The 14,775-nt window shown below is 53.5% G+C and overlaps 1 long non-coding RNA gene and 1 other non-coding gene across 2 annotated transcripts; both read right to left on the reverse strand.

Annotated features, from left to right (window-relative positions):
* Positions 1–319: 319 nt before the first annotated feature.
* Positions 320–2,076, reverse strand: LOC136562989 (uncharacterized). The gene is made up of 3 exons (XR_010784588.1): positions 1,691–2,076; positions 1,204–1,396; positions 320–612 (listed from the first exon to the last, which is right to left on the reverse strand). It is a non-coding gene; the product is annotated as an uncharacterized lncRNA (long non-coding RNA).
* On the reverse strand, positions 755–957 carry LOC136563244 (small nucleolar RNA SNORA74). The gene has a single exon (XR_010784612.1). It is a non-coding gene; the product is annotated as a small nucleolar RNA SNORA74 (small nucleolar RNA).
* Positions 2,077–14,775: the final 12,699 nt, after the last annotated feature.

A 14,775-nucleotide genomic window follows, 5' to 3' on the forward strand; every position in this document is an offset into this window, starting at 1 on the left:
TCACAAACCCAGGTTTTCTAGAAGACTGCAAGGAATCCAAAGGGATCCAACTCTCATCTGGAGAGCAACACTCCTTTTGTTCCAACTTTTGCATTTAAATACCATTTTTGTCTGAAGCCCTCGTCATCTTGCTCCTCCCCACCAGTTCTGATGTATTTTACATATTCATCAGCCTCTTCCAACCTTCCTTTGTGGGCTTCACTTCCCCCCAGGCCTAGGGATGAGAGCTGCTGCCTCACTACAGCCTCTCCAGTCTCCATTCTGAAATCCTCCTGCACCCAACAGCCTTGTAAGATAATGAAAAGCAAACTGAGCAAGCTTAAATATAAATATGTTTAATTGAGGTCATGTAAAAATGTATTTCCAACAAGCAATGAGAGGAGATTAACAATAAATTGTACACATAATTCTTGTTATACCTTGCCCCAAACCACCGCTGATGTTTCCAATTCCTTCATCCACATTCTGAAAACAAATTCTCCATCTGCCCCGTTTAAACTGTGGGCTCCAGGTTTCCCTCTTCACTTTCAAACAAGGATCTTCAAAGCAGCATCAACAGCTTTACTTCTGACCACCCCTGCTGCTCCAGCAAGCCCCACACCAATAGCTTACCTGTAATAAAAACCCAATAAAGAAAGTTGAAAAGAGGACTCCTATTCAACCCTTAGCACTGACCAGTTAATTAACTGACATGCATTTTTATATGAAAGATGCACATTAAAATATCTGCAACAGAATTTTTTATTTTCTGTGTGTTGTCTGCATCCAATCTAGGTTTTAACTCCACGGGCAGGAGTTACTCCACTCTCGGGCATGCAGAGTGCTGCCAAAACCTGGCACCACTGAGCACCAGGACGGCCTCACTGGTGCCAGGAAAGCTCAGCAGCACCTTTCTCTCCCAGCAGCATAACACTGGCACAGGCACTGAGCAGCCCTGGGCAGCTGACTACTGCTGGGAGAAAAAAAAACCAAAACTGGGGGTTTACAGGGCAGAAAAAACGTGGAGGCATTTTTCTGATGCCTACTCTCATTAAGGCTTCATCCAGCAAGAGGAATAGATAAGCCAAACTTATTGCTGGATAAACCATGTTATTTCCATCCTGAAGACCTGAGGCTAGCATAGGAGCCAGCAGAGGCTTTTTAGTTAATTCTAAGACAGCAAAACATTTTTGCCCATTTCCCCTCGCGGGCTCACGGTCACACCTCACCCACGTGGCTCCAGAGCTCTCGCTGTGTCTCACGGGCAGGTTATCCCTTCACATCTGCTCTCCCGGAGAGCCTCCCCGGCTGTCCCAGCACAGCACAGCTCGGGGTCGGGCCACCTCAGGGCTGCACCTTCGGGCGGCTCCAGGCCAGCCCAGCTGCGGGTCACCGCGATCGGTCATCGGCTGAAGGCCTACAGAGAAGACTGCAGAAACATCGCAAATAATCTATTAGTTCCATCTGTATTCACAAAGCTCAACAGCAGCGGCCTAGCTTGTGGCAGAGGACAAAAGCCAGCACCCCGAGCGAAAGGCTGAGGAATTAATGCACAGCCGAGCAACACCCTAGTCCTGGGCACCGCGGGCTGCAGCGCTTGCCGGCTGAACAGCTAAATAAGAGAAAGTACTTCAGATGGCGCATTCCTCCCCCGGAGCCCCGGTGTCCAGCCCCGCTGCCGCCGCCACCCCGTGCCCTGTACCCCCCTCACCTCATGGCGGCGGCGGCCCCTCATGGCGAGGGAGCTCGGTTCACCAGAGCCGCTCCTGGCCCTCATGGCGGCGAGCTGAAGGAGCTCAACCCGCCAGAGCCACTCCTCGCCCTCATGGCGAGGGAGCCCAGCCCGCCAGAGCCGCTCCTTGCCCTCATGGCGGCGAGCTGAAGGAGCTCAACCCGCCAGAGCCGCTCCTTGCCCTCATGGCGAGGGAGCCCAGCCCGCCAGAGCCGCTCCTCGCCCTCATGGCGGCGAGCTGAAGGAGCCCAACCCGCCAGAGCCGCTCCTTGCCCTCATGGCGGCAAGCTGAAGGAGCCCAACCCGCCAGAGCCGCGCCTTGCCCTCATGGCGAGGGAGCCCAGCCCGCCAGAGCCGCTCCTTGCCCTCATGGCAGCAGGGGCTCAAAGGGAGCAGGCTGCGCCGCGCTGCCGAGGTGATTCCACAGGCACCGCCCCGCTCGCTTCGGCCTCTCCCCCCGGGGCGGGGAAAACCCTCGATAATCAGTCACAGGGAGGGCTTTTAAAGATCGTCTCGTCCCACTCCCTGCCATGGGCAGGGACACCTTCCACTATTCCAGGTTGCTCCAATTCCCGTCCGACCTGGCCTTGGACACTTCCAGCATCCCTGACAGAGCCAGAGCAGAAACACGATGTGTGGAGCTGGGAGAACTGAACTCAAGCACCAGCTCATGGGAAGCAGAGGGCTGGTGAGCTGCCTCTGCTTGCCCCTGATGTGTCCCACTTCGGGTACAAGAGGTAGAAGTATCAGCTCAGAAACAGCTGCCAGCAACAAAAATCCAGCCCTGAAATAAGCAGAGAAAAAGTTGTGGTGCTGCCAAGTGCCTTGCTGGGAGAAGCACAATTCCACACCTTCCCTGGCCTCCACATCAGGGAAGGATGCCTTAACATCAGCCTAGTGCTCTGTGTATCCATGTCAGGGCACAGCAGTGTAACTGTGACCTCCCTCGGTGGGGATTCATTCAAAGGAAGTTTTTTCTCTGGGCTTAGTGCTCCAGTGAGACACTTCAAGGCCTTTCCAGAAAGCCTGGCATCCCTCCCCCATGCTCCTCATGTGCTTATGCTCTCAGAGCTCAGCAATGAACTCAGCTGGAGCTGTGCCTTGCCTCAGGCAATCATCCACTCCAGCTCTGTCTTCTTCAAATGTTTCATGGTCTATTTTCAGCCCAAGGCAGGCAGCTATTCTTCCTGGATGTGGGGTGCTCCTCCCCAGCTCAGCCTGATCCTGCCTTGTCCTGGGAAGCTCTGGGCTCGTTGTGCCCAGGACACAGCTGTGTGCAGGAAGAGACGCTGGTGCTGAGCAGAAGGAGGTCAGTGCTTCCCCTGTCAGTGATGAACCTGGTGAGGAACAGGTTTCCCAGCTATGCCCAGTGCAGCACAGCAAAACCTGTCTGGGGGAGAGACAGGTAAGAGCAGACACAGAACACTTCATGCTCTTGTTCCTTGGGGTCTCGCTGCCCATAGCCAAGGGCACGTGCCCACACAGGGATGGATGATGACTCTGCCAAGACCCTTAGCCACAGCTTCAGTTTGGAACTGTTTAATTCATTAGCACAGCATGGGGCCCAAATTAATGTGCTTTGTCTCTTTTAATAAGACATTTTCAGCACGATTGGGGAGATACTTCAAAAGCTTCCTGAATGCCAAATACCAGAACTCAGCAACTCTCAGTGCCAGGACCAGTCTCTCGCTTCCCAGTATAGATTCCCTCTGTGTGCACAGCTTTTCCTCTGCTTGCTGGCCTTGGAGGGAGGCTCAAACAATGGCCTGCACATCATTTGTGGAGTTTGGGTGAAAAGCATCAAACCAGATGAAACACAGCTCTGCCACGGGGGTGAAGCCCTTTTCTGTCACAGGAATGTGCTCTCTGCATTAGTTGCAGCCAGTCCCTGTTGTTCATCTTGGCTTGCTGACCACTAAACAGAGCCTCCTTTTCTCCTGCAAGTGTTGTGGCAGGGCCTGAAAGGACTGAGATGCTTTGTTCCAAGCCAGATTAGAGATATGAGTTACTACAAAACAAAAGCCCAGCAAGCCTTCAGGAGAGTTCCTCTAGTCTAGACACAGCCTCCCCTGAGCTCCCTGCATCCCAGCACAGCCCTGCAGCTTGTGTTCAAAGCAACTCAACAGGCTCCAGAAGCCTGGGTAACCTCTGTCGAGTGAATGTTCAGTTACAGCGTAAAGGAGGAATCACATCTGAGTGACTTTGCTCCCATAAATTAGCAGGATGGGTTAAACCAGGACATGAGCACTGTCTGCTGGCACAGTACATCCACTCAAGAGATCTGCACTGGCATGGAGCTGTAGTGCTTCAAAAGACATGTGCTCCAAGCCTGCGGTGGGACATCCCCCATGTAGCTGATGTCTGCAGCTTCTCTGGCAGCAAGAGGGATCCTTTACTGCCACCTCAGCCCTGAACACTCCTGTGCCCAGGGGGCGCTGCCTGCCCCATATCACTGCTCACCTCTGGCACTGCAGGGTTGGTACTGTGATCCTTCTGTACCAATCAGATTTTGGCTCAACACCATTTGGCCACACTGTCCGTCACTGGAGAAAAAGACAGAGTAGTACCATGGGAAGAGGAAGAAAATTCAGTAAACCTATGGAAGGAAAGATTTGTGGATGTACATCATCATTTACCATGGTGGTCACCTCCAGCCCCACGGCCAAGCACGTTCAGGCTCTGGTGAGAAGAACTTTTATGCCCCTGGTGTCTGTCATGGATGGGGACTGTGATGATGACACCTCGTGGGTGTTGGTGTTTGCACTGCCCTATGAGTGACACTGGCCTTGCTCGGCTCCCACACAGCAGAGGTGGCAGGGCAGCCATGGCCTCGATGGTGCCTTTTCCTCTTTGAGGTGCTGCACTCAGGTCAGGGATACCCCATACATGAGCACAGACTGGGAGAAGAGCTCATTGACCAGCAAAGAAGGACTTGGAGGATATCATGGATGAAAAGCTGGACATGAGCCAACAGTGGCAGCCCAGAAACTCCCTTGTGCTGGGCTGCACCCACAGGTGAGTAGGCAGCAGGTGAGGGGAGGATGGTCCCCCTCTACTCTGTCCTTGTGAGATCCCCCTGCAGAGCTGCTCCAGCATCAGAAGGACCTGGAGCTATTGGAGCAAGTCCAGAGAGGCCATGGAGATGCTCCCAGGATTGGAGCTCCTCTGCCATGGAGCCAGGCTGGGAGAGCCGGGGGTGCTTCCCTGTACAAAAGAAGGATCCAGGGAGAGCCCCTTCCAGGGCCTGAAGGGGCTCCAGGAGAGCTGGAAAGGGACTGGGGACAAGGGATGGAGGGACAGGACGCAGGGAATGGCTCCCACTGCCAGAGGGCAGAGCTGGATGGGATAGTAGGAAGGAATTGTTTCCTGGGAAGGTGGGCAGGCCCTGGCACAGGTTGCCCAGGAAGCTGTGGCTGCCCCTGGATCCCTGGCAGTGCCCAAGGCCAGGTTGGACAGGGCTTGGAGCAGCCTGGGACAGTGGGAGGTGTTCCTGCCATGGCAGGGGGAGGAATAAAATTATTTTTATGGTCTCTTCCGACCCAACCCATTCTGTAATTCCATCATCTCCTCTGACTCCACAGAGGGGCCATTTCCACTTCCCCACTGCCATCACAAGATGGCATTCCAGACCTAAAAGCTGAGCTGGCTCAGCTGATACTTGGAGATCTTTTCCAGGCCCTGGGGTGTCCAACCCCAGAAGAAGCTGTGGATTTAACCCTGCCTGCTGAGCTCTTCCGCCAGGTCTCAGCCCTGACACTGCCATTTAATCACATCCTTTAATGCCAGGGCTGTGCTTTAATCAGCTGCACTGAAACACTGCTGCCGTTACTCCATAACCTCTGAGCCATCTAATTGCACTGAGTTAAGCCAGTTATAGTTTTGACAGTGAATGGCATGCAGAGCACTTTAATCTTGACCTGCAATACCTCGGGCTCTTGCAGGGCCTCCTCTGCCTCCGAGGAGACACTGCTAATCAGACCGAGCCAGGATGTAGTTTAAGACATGGACAAAAGGAGCCAAGGGCAAATCATGAGCAAAATGAATCTGACTCATTTTGTTACAAAGCAGTGTTGAAGGTAGAACTGCCTTTTCTTTGCCTGAGAATTATTTGGGAGAGTAGTGAGAAGTCTTTCAGTAATTTATAACTTCGAAATTTATAACTTCGAAATAATAACCAAAAAAAAAAAAGAGAAAGGTCATTCTTCTTAGATATGTTTTTTAAAAAGAAAGCTTATTTTGAGTTAGGTGCATAAAGCACTGGTGCAGTGTGTTATCCCCTGTGTCTGCTCCCACGTTATGAGTGGGTGCTCCAGGCTTCACCCACCAGTTGCTCCTTGCAGGAAGAACCCATGATCCATCCATCTCCTTCCCTGGCCAAGGGCCTGCAGCCTCCCACCGGGGCTTGGTGCCATGTCCAGGGTGGCAGCTCTGCCAGCACAGCTCCTCGGGGGAGGCAGTGGGGCAGGATCTGCTGCTCAGCTGCCTCAGAGGCTGGAGCTGGCTGTGCCCCTCGGGGCAGCTCGGGGAAAGGCTGCTCAGGCATTCCCTTACAGGGAGCTGGAGCAGCAACCTCACTTGGTTGGAGGAAAGAGCAGTGGGGAAGGGTTACATAACCCCAATCAGCCTGCCAGAGGGGTGGTGCACCAGCAGCAAGGGCAGCGCCACTCTGGATGTGGCTGGGCAGGAGCGTGCCCTGCCTGTGGGACCCTGCAGCCCCTCTGTCCATTCCCCCCTTCACTCCTGCCTGGGTCTCCTGGCCCTGTCAGAGCTTGCTGTTTTTGTTGTTCAAAATGCCCTCGGGCAGCTTGAGGAGCCCGTGCAGCTCTCTCTGTTCTGGGCTGAAACGGCTGCACAGCAATTTCTTTTTCCATTTCATCTCTGGCAGAGCCCTTGAGCTTTGCTCCCTTCCTCTTGCACCCTCCTCTCCTCCTTCTGAGCTTCTCCCTGGCCCAGTCTCCTTCCCTAGTGTCCCCTTCTGCTCCCAGCTCCTATTTAACCCCTTTCTTTTCGGTCCTCTCCTTCAGTGCTCCTAACCAGAGGACAGATCACAAACCACAAGCTCTGCTATTCATCTACCAGATCCTAAGCCACTGTCTCAGTGTGATAAATGTGATCTGCTAATCGTGTGGAGAGGATCCCCCAGGATGCAAACCCCTGCTGGGATCTGTGGCAATCCCATGGCATCAACCACAGGGTCAAACGTACAAGAGGGGGTTGCAGCTGCCTTGCCCGAGTGTGGGCACCACAATCAGCCTGCCTTAGGAATTCAGACCTGCACAAGGCCCACCAAACACACCTGTGTCCTTCCAGTGCCCCACAAGGTCTCCTGGCAGCAAGGAATTTGCTTTAGTTCTGTGAGTTTTATAAAGCCTGACTCAAATCCCAGGGATTTCAGGCAGTGCTGACACACAGAGTGGGGTGGTGTGAGCACAGCCCTGGGGTCAGGTGCTGGGGACAGATGGGTGGGCACATCAACCCAGTGTTTTAGAGCAGAGCTAACTAGGAACAGCTTATTCCATTAAGAAAAAAAGAAAACCAATAATCATTCTTAATTAGGACAGAAACCTCCAGATAGGCTTTTTTAAAGAAAATGCCTAAAAATACCATTTTTGCTTTGATTTGAAAACTATTTTTTGCTCTTCAGACTGTAAGATAAAACACATTTGAATTGATGATGCATTTCACAGCAAAAATACATCCCTTTTCATCTTGAAAATGCTGAAATGAGTTGTTACAAAATTTTCAACGTTTACCCCCTTTCTTAAAAAACAAAATTTTTAATTTAGATGAAATGTTTTTTTTTTTCCTAATGGAAACTCTTGATTACATTTTTACCCAACAGCTCTAATTAGAATTAACAATTACAGCTGATTCTTGGAGGGGTGATAAACAGCTGGACTGCACAGCCCTCTCCACTCTGGGACTTCCAAACAAGCCCTAGCCCTGGTAGTTTAGCCTTCTGCAACATTTTAGACTTGTCTAGTCACTGGAATTTATTTTTCTTTCTTTTTTTTCTACCCTTTCTCCTCTGAGGGTTAGTTTTTACCAGTGCAGCATCTCTAACAGTCAGGGAACTTCACCGTGAGTTGAGATCGCATTGATTTCTCAAGGAAGAAGCTGCATACTAATTTTTCCTATTTTCCTCCCTTGAGGAACACAGGTAACAGCTCCAGGAAGGCAGCTGGGTTTGTAGATATTATGTTCACCCACTGGCTGACAGGGAATTCTGAGGTCTGTGGGACCATCATGGGACACGAGACTTTGGCTAGTCTGGTGCAAGGCTGGCTTTGCTGGGAAAGAACACGGGATTAAAGCAGAACAGGTTAAACCTGAGAGAAGCATCAGGTGAAGATCAGGGGATGGATCAGTCCATGCTATGCTGCCAGAGCTTCCCCCTGCCTCCAGGATGATCCTCACAATCCAGCTCTGTGGAGCAAGGAAAGGAACACTGGAGCAGTGTGAATGGAGATGAAGGGACTGTGGTGGAGGGGAAGGGAAGATGTCAGTCTGCTCTTAAATCTCCAAACCCTCTCTTCCAGGCACCCAGGCAAGTTCGTCCAGCCTTTGCAGGCAACCTCCAGAGAGCCAAGAGGCACTGGGGCATCCTCCTTCAGGGGACTGGTGTCCCCAGTGCCACTGTGACTCCTGGGCTGCCATGTCCAGTGCTTTTCATGGCTGCTCATCCCTGTGCTGGCTCCACACTGTTAATGGCTGATCTTCTCTCCCTGGAAACAAGCCCATGGCCTTTGCCTATCCCACCTTGCCCCTCCCACTCCCCTGCCAAACAGTTATTACCTTCTTGGACAAACCTGAGATAGTATTAAACGAGAGGGAGGTTTTCATACACAAATGTCCCTGTGATTAATGGATTAAGAGATTCTGTGCAAATTAAAGCCTTTCTTCATACTTCCACATCCAGCTCTTCAGCTGTTGCTCTTTCCCTTCTAGTCCTTTACAGAAGTCCCTGTGGGTCTTGCTTTCCCCATCCCTTTTGCTGTAGTTTTCTCCCCACAGTGACCCCAGGGATTTCCGCCAAATCCTTCAGCCCACTGAGTCCTGGACAGACCCTGCTGCTCCTGAACCAGCACTGTGGAGAGGAGGTTGTTGTGAGCACAGCTTGTTTATACACAGAACCACCCCAAGAGAGGGGCTGTAAATGCCTCTTTATTTCCATATTTATCATTGCAGCTCAGATGGATGAGGAACCCAATGGAAAGTTTAGATTCAAACAGAGAAGAAATGAAAAACTGTTGGCAAGTGGCGGCTCAGCTGAGACTGGCAGCCTCAAGGGCTTCCAGAAGGAAAAAGGCTTTCAATTGCTGCACTGCTGCTCCATAACAACCCAATTCCCCTGCCAGGCCAGGAGGAGTGGGGCAGATGGGGAGCCCTGCCCTCCTGTGATCGATCCCACCCCAGGGAGATGGACCTGAGACCCCAAAGCAGCACATTTGGTCTTGCTGATGTTTGACAGGGCTGATTTCTTCCCAGAGCAGCAGCAGAGTGTGGGTGTGGAGGCTCCGTAAGGATCTCCAGGTGATGGGCACTGTGGTCACCCATGCCATGGTGGAAAGGAGCCACAAAGGCTTTGCTGGACACCTTTGGAACATCCAGTGCTGGGTCCTGGTGACAGATGATGATTTAAAGCCCATTTGTGCAGGGAATAATGGCTCATAACCATCCCCTCTCCTTTAGTGGTGTGTCACTGCTGAGATGGGTGGTCTTGTGTTTCCACCTTAGGAGAGGTGTTTTATTAATTGTCCCTGCCCTTGCTCCTGAGCCTGTGTGTGCTGTGATGTGGACGTGCTTCAAATGCAGTGATGAGGAGGTGGCAGCCTGGATGTGGCTCCTGGGGGAGGCAGCCATAGAGGCAGGGATGGTGCTGCCCACGGCTGTCCAGTGATCTGAAACCTTCAGCCCTGGGAGGGACTGACTGCCCCCAGGCCAAGGGAGTCTGACTCTGCTGGGGGATAACCAGGACTGTGTGTCTGTGATCAGGCTCTGTTCCATGGGGAGGAGGCAGAGGATTGAACTGTCCCCTTGCTGCCTGCATGGCCCTCTGTGCTGGCCAATTTTTCACTCAAATCCCTGCTTGAGCACCCATAAAGGCCCCTGCCCAGGTCATTTGGCATGATGGCTTCTAGAAAAGTGTCCCTAGGGTCGCTGTCCCTGCCTGGTCACAGCTCAGCTGATGGCACTGAAAACTTGAGTTTCCCTTCACACTCCTCTTGTACCTGCAGGTCCCTGTGCCCTCACTCCGGGCTTTATTCTCCTCCCTGCTTTCCCCTCATTTGTGCCCGGCTCCAGAGGAGAGCACTGGGAATTGATCACTGTGTTGGCTTCACTGATTTCATCCAAAGCCGGTACCAGGTGGGAGCGAGCGAGGGCAGCCCGGGGGGCCCTGCATCGGTGAAGAACCTGGCGGTGCCGACCGGCGCCGTTATAATGCCGGGGGTGAAACACGGCATCCCCCCGGCATCGCCCCTCTCACCCAGGCACAGCCCGCCCTCCGCCCCGCAGCTGCAGCGCCCACGGGGACAGAGCTGTCCTGGGGACACGGCAGAGGGACTGTCAGGGGCTGTCACCTGGCGGGTGCTGAGCCCTTAGTGCCTGGACAGAGCTGTCCTGGGGTCACAGCAGAGGGACTGTCAGGGGCTGTCACCCGGCGGGTGCTGAGCCCTTAGTGCCTGGACAGAGCTGTCCTGGGGACATGGCAGAGGGACCGTCAGGGGCTGTCACCCGGCAGGCCTGACCCCGAGCTGTGCCAGGACAGAGCTGTCCTGGGGACACGGCAGAGGGACCGTCAGGGGCTGTCACCCGGCAGGCCTGACCCCGAGCTGTGCCTGGACAGAGCTGTCCTGGGGACACGGCAGAGGGACCGTCAGGGGCTGTCACCCGGCAGGCCTGACCCCGAGCTGTGCCAGGACAGAGCTGTCCCGGGGACACGACAGAGGGACCGTCAGGGGCTGTCACCCGGCGGTGACCCCGAGCTGTGCCAGGACAGAGCTGTCCTGGGGACACGACAGAGGGACCGTCAGGGGCTGTCACCCGGCGGCTGCTGACCCCGAGCTGTGCCAGGACAGAGCTGTCCTGGGGACACGACAGAAGGACCGTCAGGGGCTGTCACCCGGCAGGCCTGACCCCGAGCTGTGCCAGGACAGAGCTGTCCTGGGGACACGACAGAGGGACCGTCAGGGGCTGTCACCCGGCGGCTGCTGAGCCCGAGCTGTGCCAGGACAGAGCTGTCCCGGGGACACGGCAGAGGGACCGTCAGGGGCTGTCACCCGGCAGGCCTGACCCCGAGCTGTGCCAGGACAGAGCTGTCCTGGGGACACGGCAGAGGGACCGTCAGGGGCTGTCACCCGGCAGGCCTGACCCCGAGCTGTGCCAGGGCTGCATGGGCAGCAGCTCACTGGTGAACCTCGAGCTGCACCCCTGCCGGCAGAGCCCTTCTAGAGCAGGGATGGCCCCTGGGCTCATCGCATCCCACTTATGGCTCCAGAGCCCCCGAGGGACTGATGGCAAAAGCCCTTGGATGAGCCTCTTTTTTTGGCAGTGAATGAAGTAGGATTTGTGCTGGTGGTGATAAGAGGCTGCAAGATGGACCCATCTGATCCTCACAGCAATTCAGAGAGGCTGATGCTGACATGGCAGAACAGGTCCTGCAATAGTCTTCATGTCCCAGCACACAAAATGGGTGAGAAAAAGCATTTTAAAAAGTGACTGGGGAAACTCTGCAGCTGTGATGCTATCCTATCTCAAGCCCAGGGTTCCCCTTCCGGCCTCTTTGGAGTCACAAGTGCTCCAAAATTGCTCTGCTCTGAACTCAGGCTGGGTCATGACTCATGTCTTGGGCTGTTAAAATGCATTTCATTGTGTCAGCAAGAAAGTGGCTGTGGGCAGAGCTCTGGCAGCGGTGAGGCTGGCCAGGGCAGGCTGTTCAGCAATTACACCCACTGGAGCCCAAATTCCATCTCATATTTTGCTACAGCACACAAAAAGGGTTCAGGGGAAGGAAAGGCTGAAGGGGAAAAGTGTTTCACTTAAAAATGCTGGTAGGACTCAATGCAGTGGCTTGTCTGGCCACAAATCCATCTATTTTGGTGCAAGTGCAAAGCCTGGACCTGCCACCTGGAAATGTGACCTCAAGAGTCTCCTGCAGCCTGTGGAGTTTGCTTTGTACCCAGGAGAGACACCTCTCATGCTCATCCTGGCATCCTTCCAGAGGGAAAAGGGCAACTGAACCCTCTGGATGTCTCTGCCTTGCTGTGTTAAACAGCATCCATGGCTTGTCTCTGGGTCTTCCCCCAACCAAAACTACTTGCAGGTACTTTTAGTATGAAAATATCACCAAAAACTAAGTTACCTGTCAAGGGCAGCACTGTGAGGCTTCACAGCATTGACACCTCGTGACTTAATTTTGCTTGTGGACTTAAATGTCCAATTATGTGTCTGGGAGTGTTTAGCTGTTGTGACCAAATTTGGGACACATTGCCACAACTGAGCTACTGGAGAAGCCAAACAGCCTTGAGAGGAGAGGAGCCTGGTGGCTCCAGATGAGCACATGGCAGCAAACCCACACACCCTTTCCTGAAGAAAATCTGGATTCCTTAAAGGAAGGGGTTTAACCAGGAAGGATCAATTCCATGAAGAAAATCTGGATTCCTTAAAGGAAGGGGTTTAATCAGGAGGGATCAATTCCAGGAAGAAAACCTGGATTGCTTAAAGGAATGGTTTAACCAGGAAGGATCAATTCCACGAAAAGCAGTTGCCCTGTTCCACTGCTGTCCAGGACAGAGCAATGCTGTGGGACTGGGACAGGGGCTCAGTGCCTGTTAAAGCCCTGGGCACTAAGGAAGCTCAGGAGCAGCTGCAGACAGAGGCAGCTGAAGGATTCCTGCTGCCTCCCACCAATGCTGCCCGCGATTCATCAATTACCTATCTGCTCAGTCCTTTTCTCCATCCTTTTACAATCTAAATAGCACATTTTATAGTTGCTGCTAAGTGATGTGATCAACATCAATTACCTACTAAAAGAGAATCAAGTCTTGATTTAAAATTAAGTGCTGCATTTTCCCATGTTCTTTATATGTAGCCAACAGAATAATTGCAGCGACATAAAAACTAATTACACAACTCCACAATTAGGCCTCCCTCCTAGTGCTGTGATTGTCTTTAAGTATACTGATGAAAAATTACTCCCAGTCCCAAATTACTCTCTCACACCATCTTCTCTAATACCTTTTGAAAAAGCCCTCCACCCCATCAGACCAAAGAGAGGAACTCCAGATGCAGAAGGTAATACATGCAGAGTGTATTTTCTTATCTCTTTGATGTGGGAGCAGTTTCAGATGTGGGATTTGGTTGGGATTGCCCAGGGAAGCAGCAGTGCTCCTCTCTGGATGGACTGAGCATCTCAGTGAGGCTTCCCAAAGTGCCTGGTGGCTGGTGTGCAAGGAGAGACAAGGAGGGAGAAAATCCTCTTCCCAGTGCCCCAGCTGACCTTTGGCTCCTGGGCTGCAAGCAGAGAGACCAGTCCTGCCTGGCTGCCAGCCTTGGGCTGGTGTGTGGAGCCCAAAAGGAGGAGGAAGAGGTTGAAGTACAGCAGTACTTTCCCCCATCCAAAGGCCAGGAGTTACACCCAGGCAGCAATCATGTAGCTGCCTGAGAAACCATAAACCCCAACAAAAATCATAAACATCTATAAAGCTCTGGTGCACCCCTGACAGGCTTTGAGGGATTTGATTCCAGATTATGTTTTTGAGATGTTTACAACCAACCTGGAAAGATTGAAAATATTCAATTACTGGCAAGGAGAGCTGAGATTTGCTTACAGTCAATCTCCTGCCTCCAGGATCTCTGTGGGTGCCAGCAGTGAAACACAGCATGGGTCAGCAGAGCCATGGGGACAGTGGCCCAGGGACAGGTTCCCCTGATGTCACTGAGCATCTTTCACTAGATGATTAAGCATTGCAGGTTTAATTTTGGGGCTGGCACGTTGGTTTTGGCCGCTGTGCAGTGGATCCCATGGCCTGTTCCTCAGCCACAGCCCAGCCCTCTCCAGGGAGGGCTGCACAGCTCATGGCTGATTTTCCATCATCTCTGCAATGCCATCACTCAGTTGCAGTTGGGAGAGGGGTGGGAAATGCTTTTGCATGATTTTAATCAGCAGAGTGCTTTGAGTGAATGAAGTGTGGGGACCAGTGAGCTCCCTGTGCCTTTTCTGACTTTCTCACCTCATTTCAGCATCAACCAGGGGTGCCAAGACTGAGAATTTACACCCTTGTGTTTACCTGAAACCTCACTACCTTCTTCAAAACCTGTGAAAAATAAAGGGGGTGCTGAAGTAGCCTGTGGCAGGGATGATGTGATGTGTAAAGCCAACATCTCCAGATCATTGCAAATATTCCCTCCTGATCCCAGGCACCCATCCCAGATATTCCCACCTCGTCACCAGCCAGAGCACAGGGTGCCACCTCCAGCCTTTCCTTGGACATCTCCAGGGCAGGGGACTCCAACATATCCCCGGGCAGCCCCTGCCAAGGCCTGACCACCCTTTCCACGGAGAAATTCCTCCAGAAGTCCAACCTAACACGATGCACAGAGGCGCGCTAAAGCAGCCGGTCCCGTCTGTCCCCTCCTGAGGGACAGATCCTCCAGGACGGGGCTGCTGCCCGGGACAGGCCGTTCCCACAGCCAGGGAGGCTCCCGCAGCCCAGCGCAGCTCCGGCTTCCGGGGTCCGACCCGGGACACGGCTCAGCCCGGCGAACCCAGCCCGGGACACTGTTCAGATCGGCCCGGGACATGGCTCAGGCTCAGCCCGGCGAACCCAGGCCGGGACACGGCACACCGGGACAGCGCCTCCACCGCCGCCTCACGGGGCACAGGCCGGGACACGACCACAGGGCGGGGCCACGGTCAGGGGGCGGGGCTAAGGGCGGTGCTGACTGAACGGCACGGGTCGGTGGGTGTGGCCGAGAGTGGGGCTGTGCTGAGTGGGTAGGGCGGAGCCAAGGGCGGAGCCAATGGCAGGAGGTCGTTCAAGGACGTCGCTGATTGGCTGGAA

The sequence above is a fragment of the Molothrus aeneus genome, chromosome 15, assembly GCF_037042795.1.
Source record: "Molothrus aeneus isolate 106 chromosome 15, BPBGC_Maene_1.0, whole genome shotgun sequence".
Classification (NCBI taxonomy): Eukaryota; Metazoa; Chordata; class Aves; order Passeriformes; family Icteridae; genus Molothrus; species Molothrus aeneus.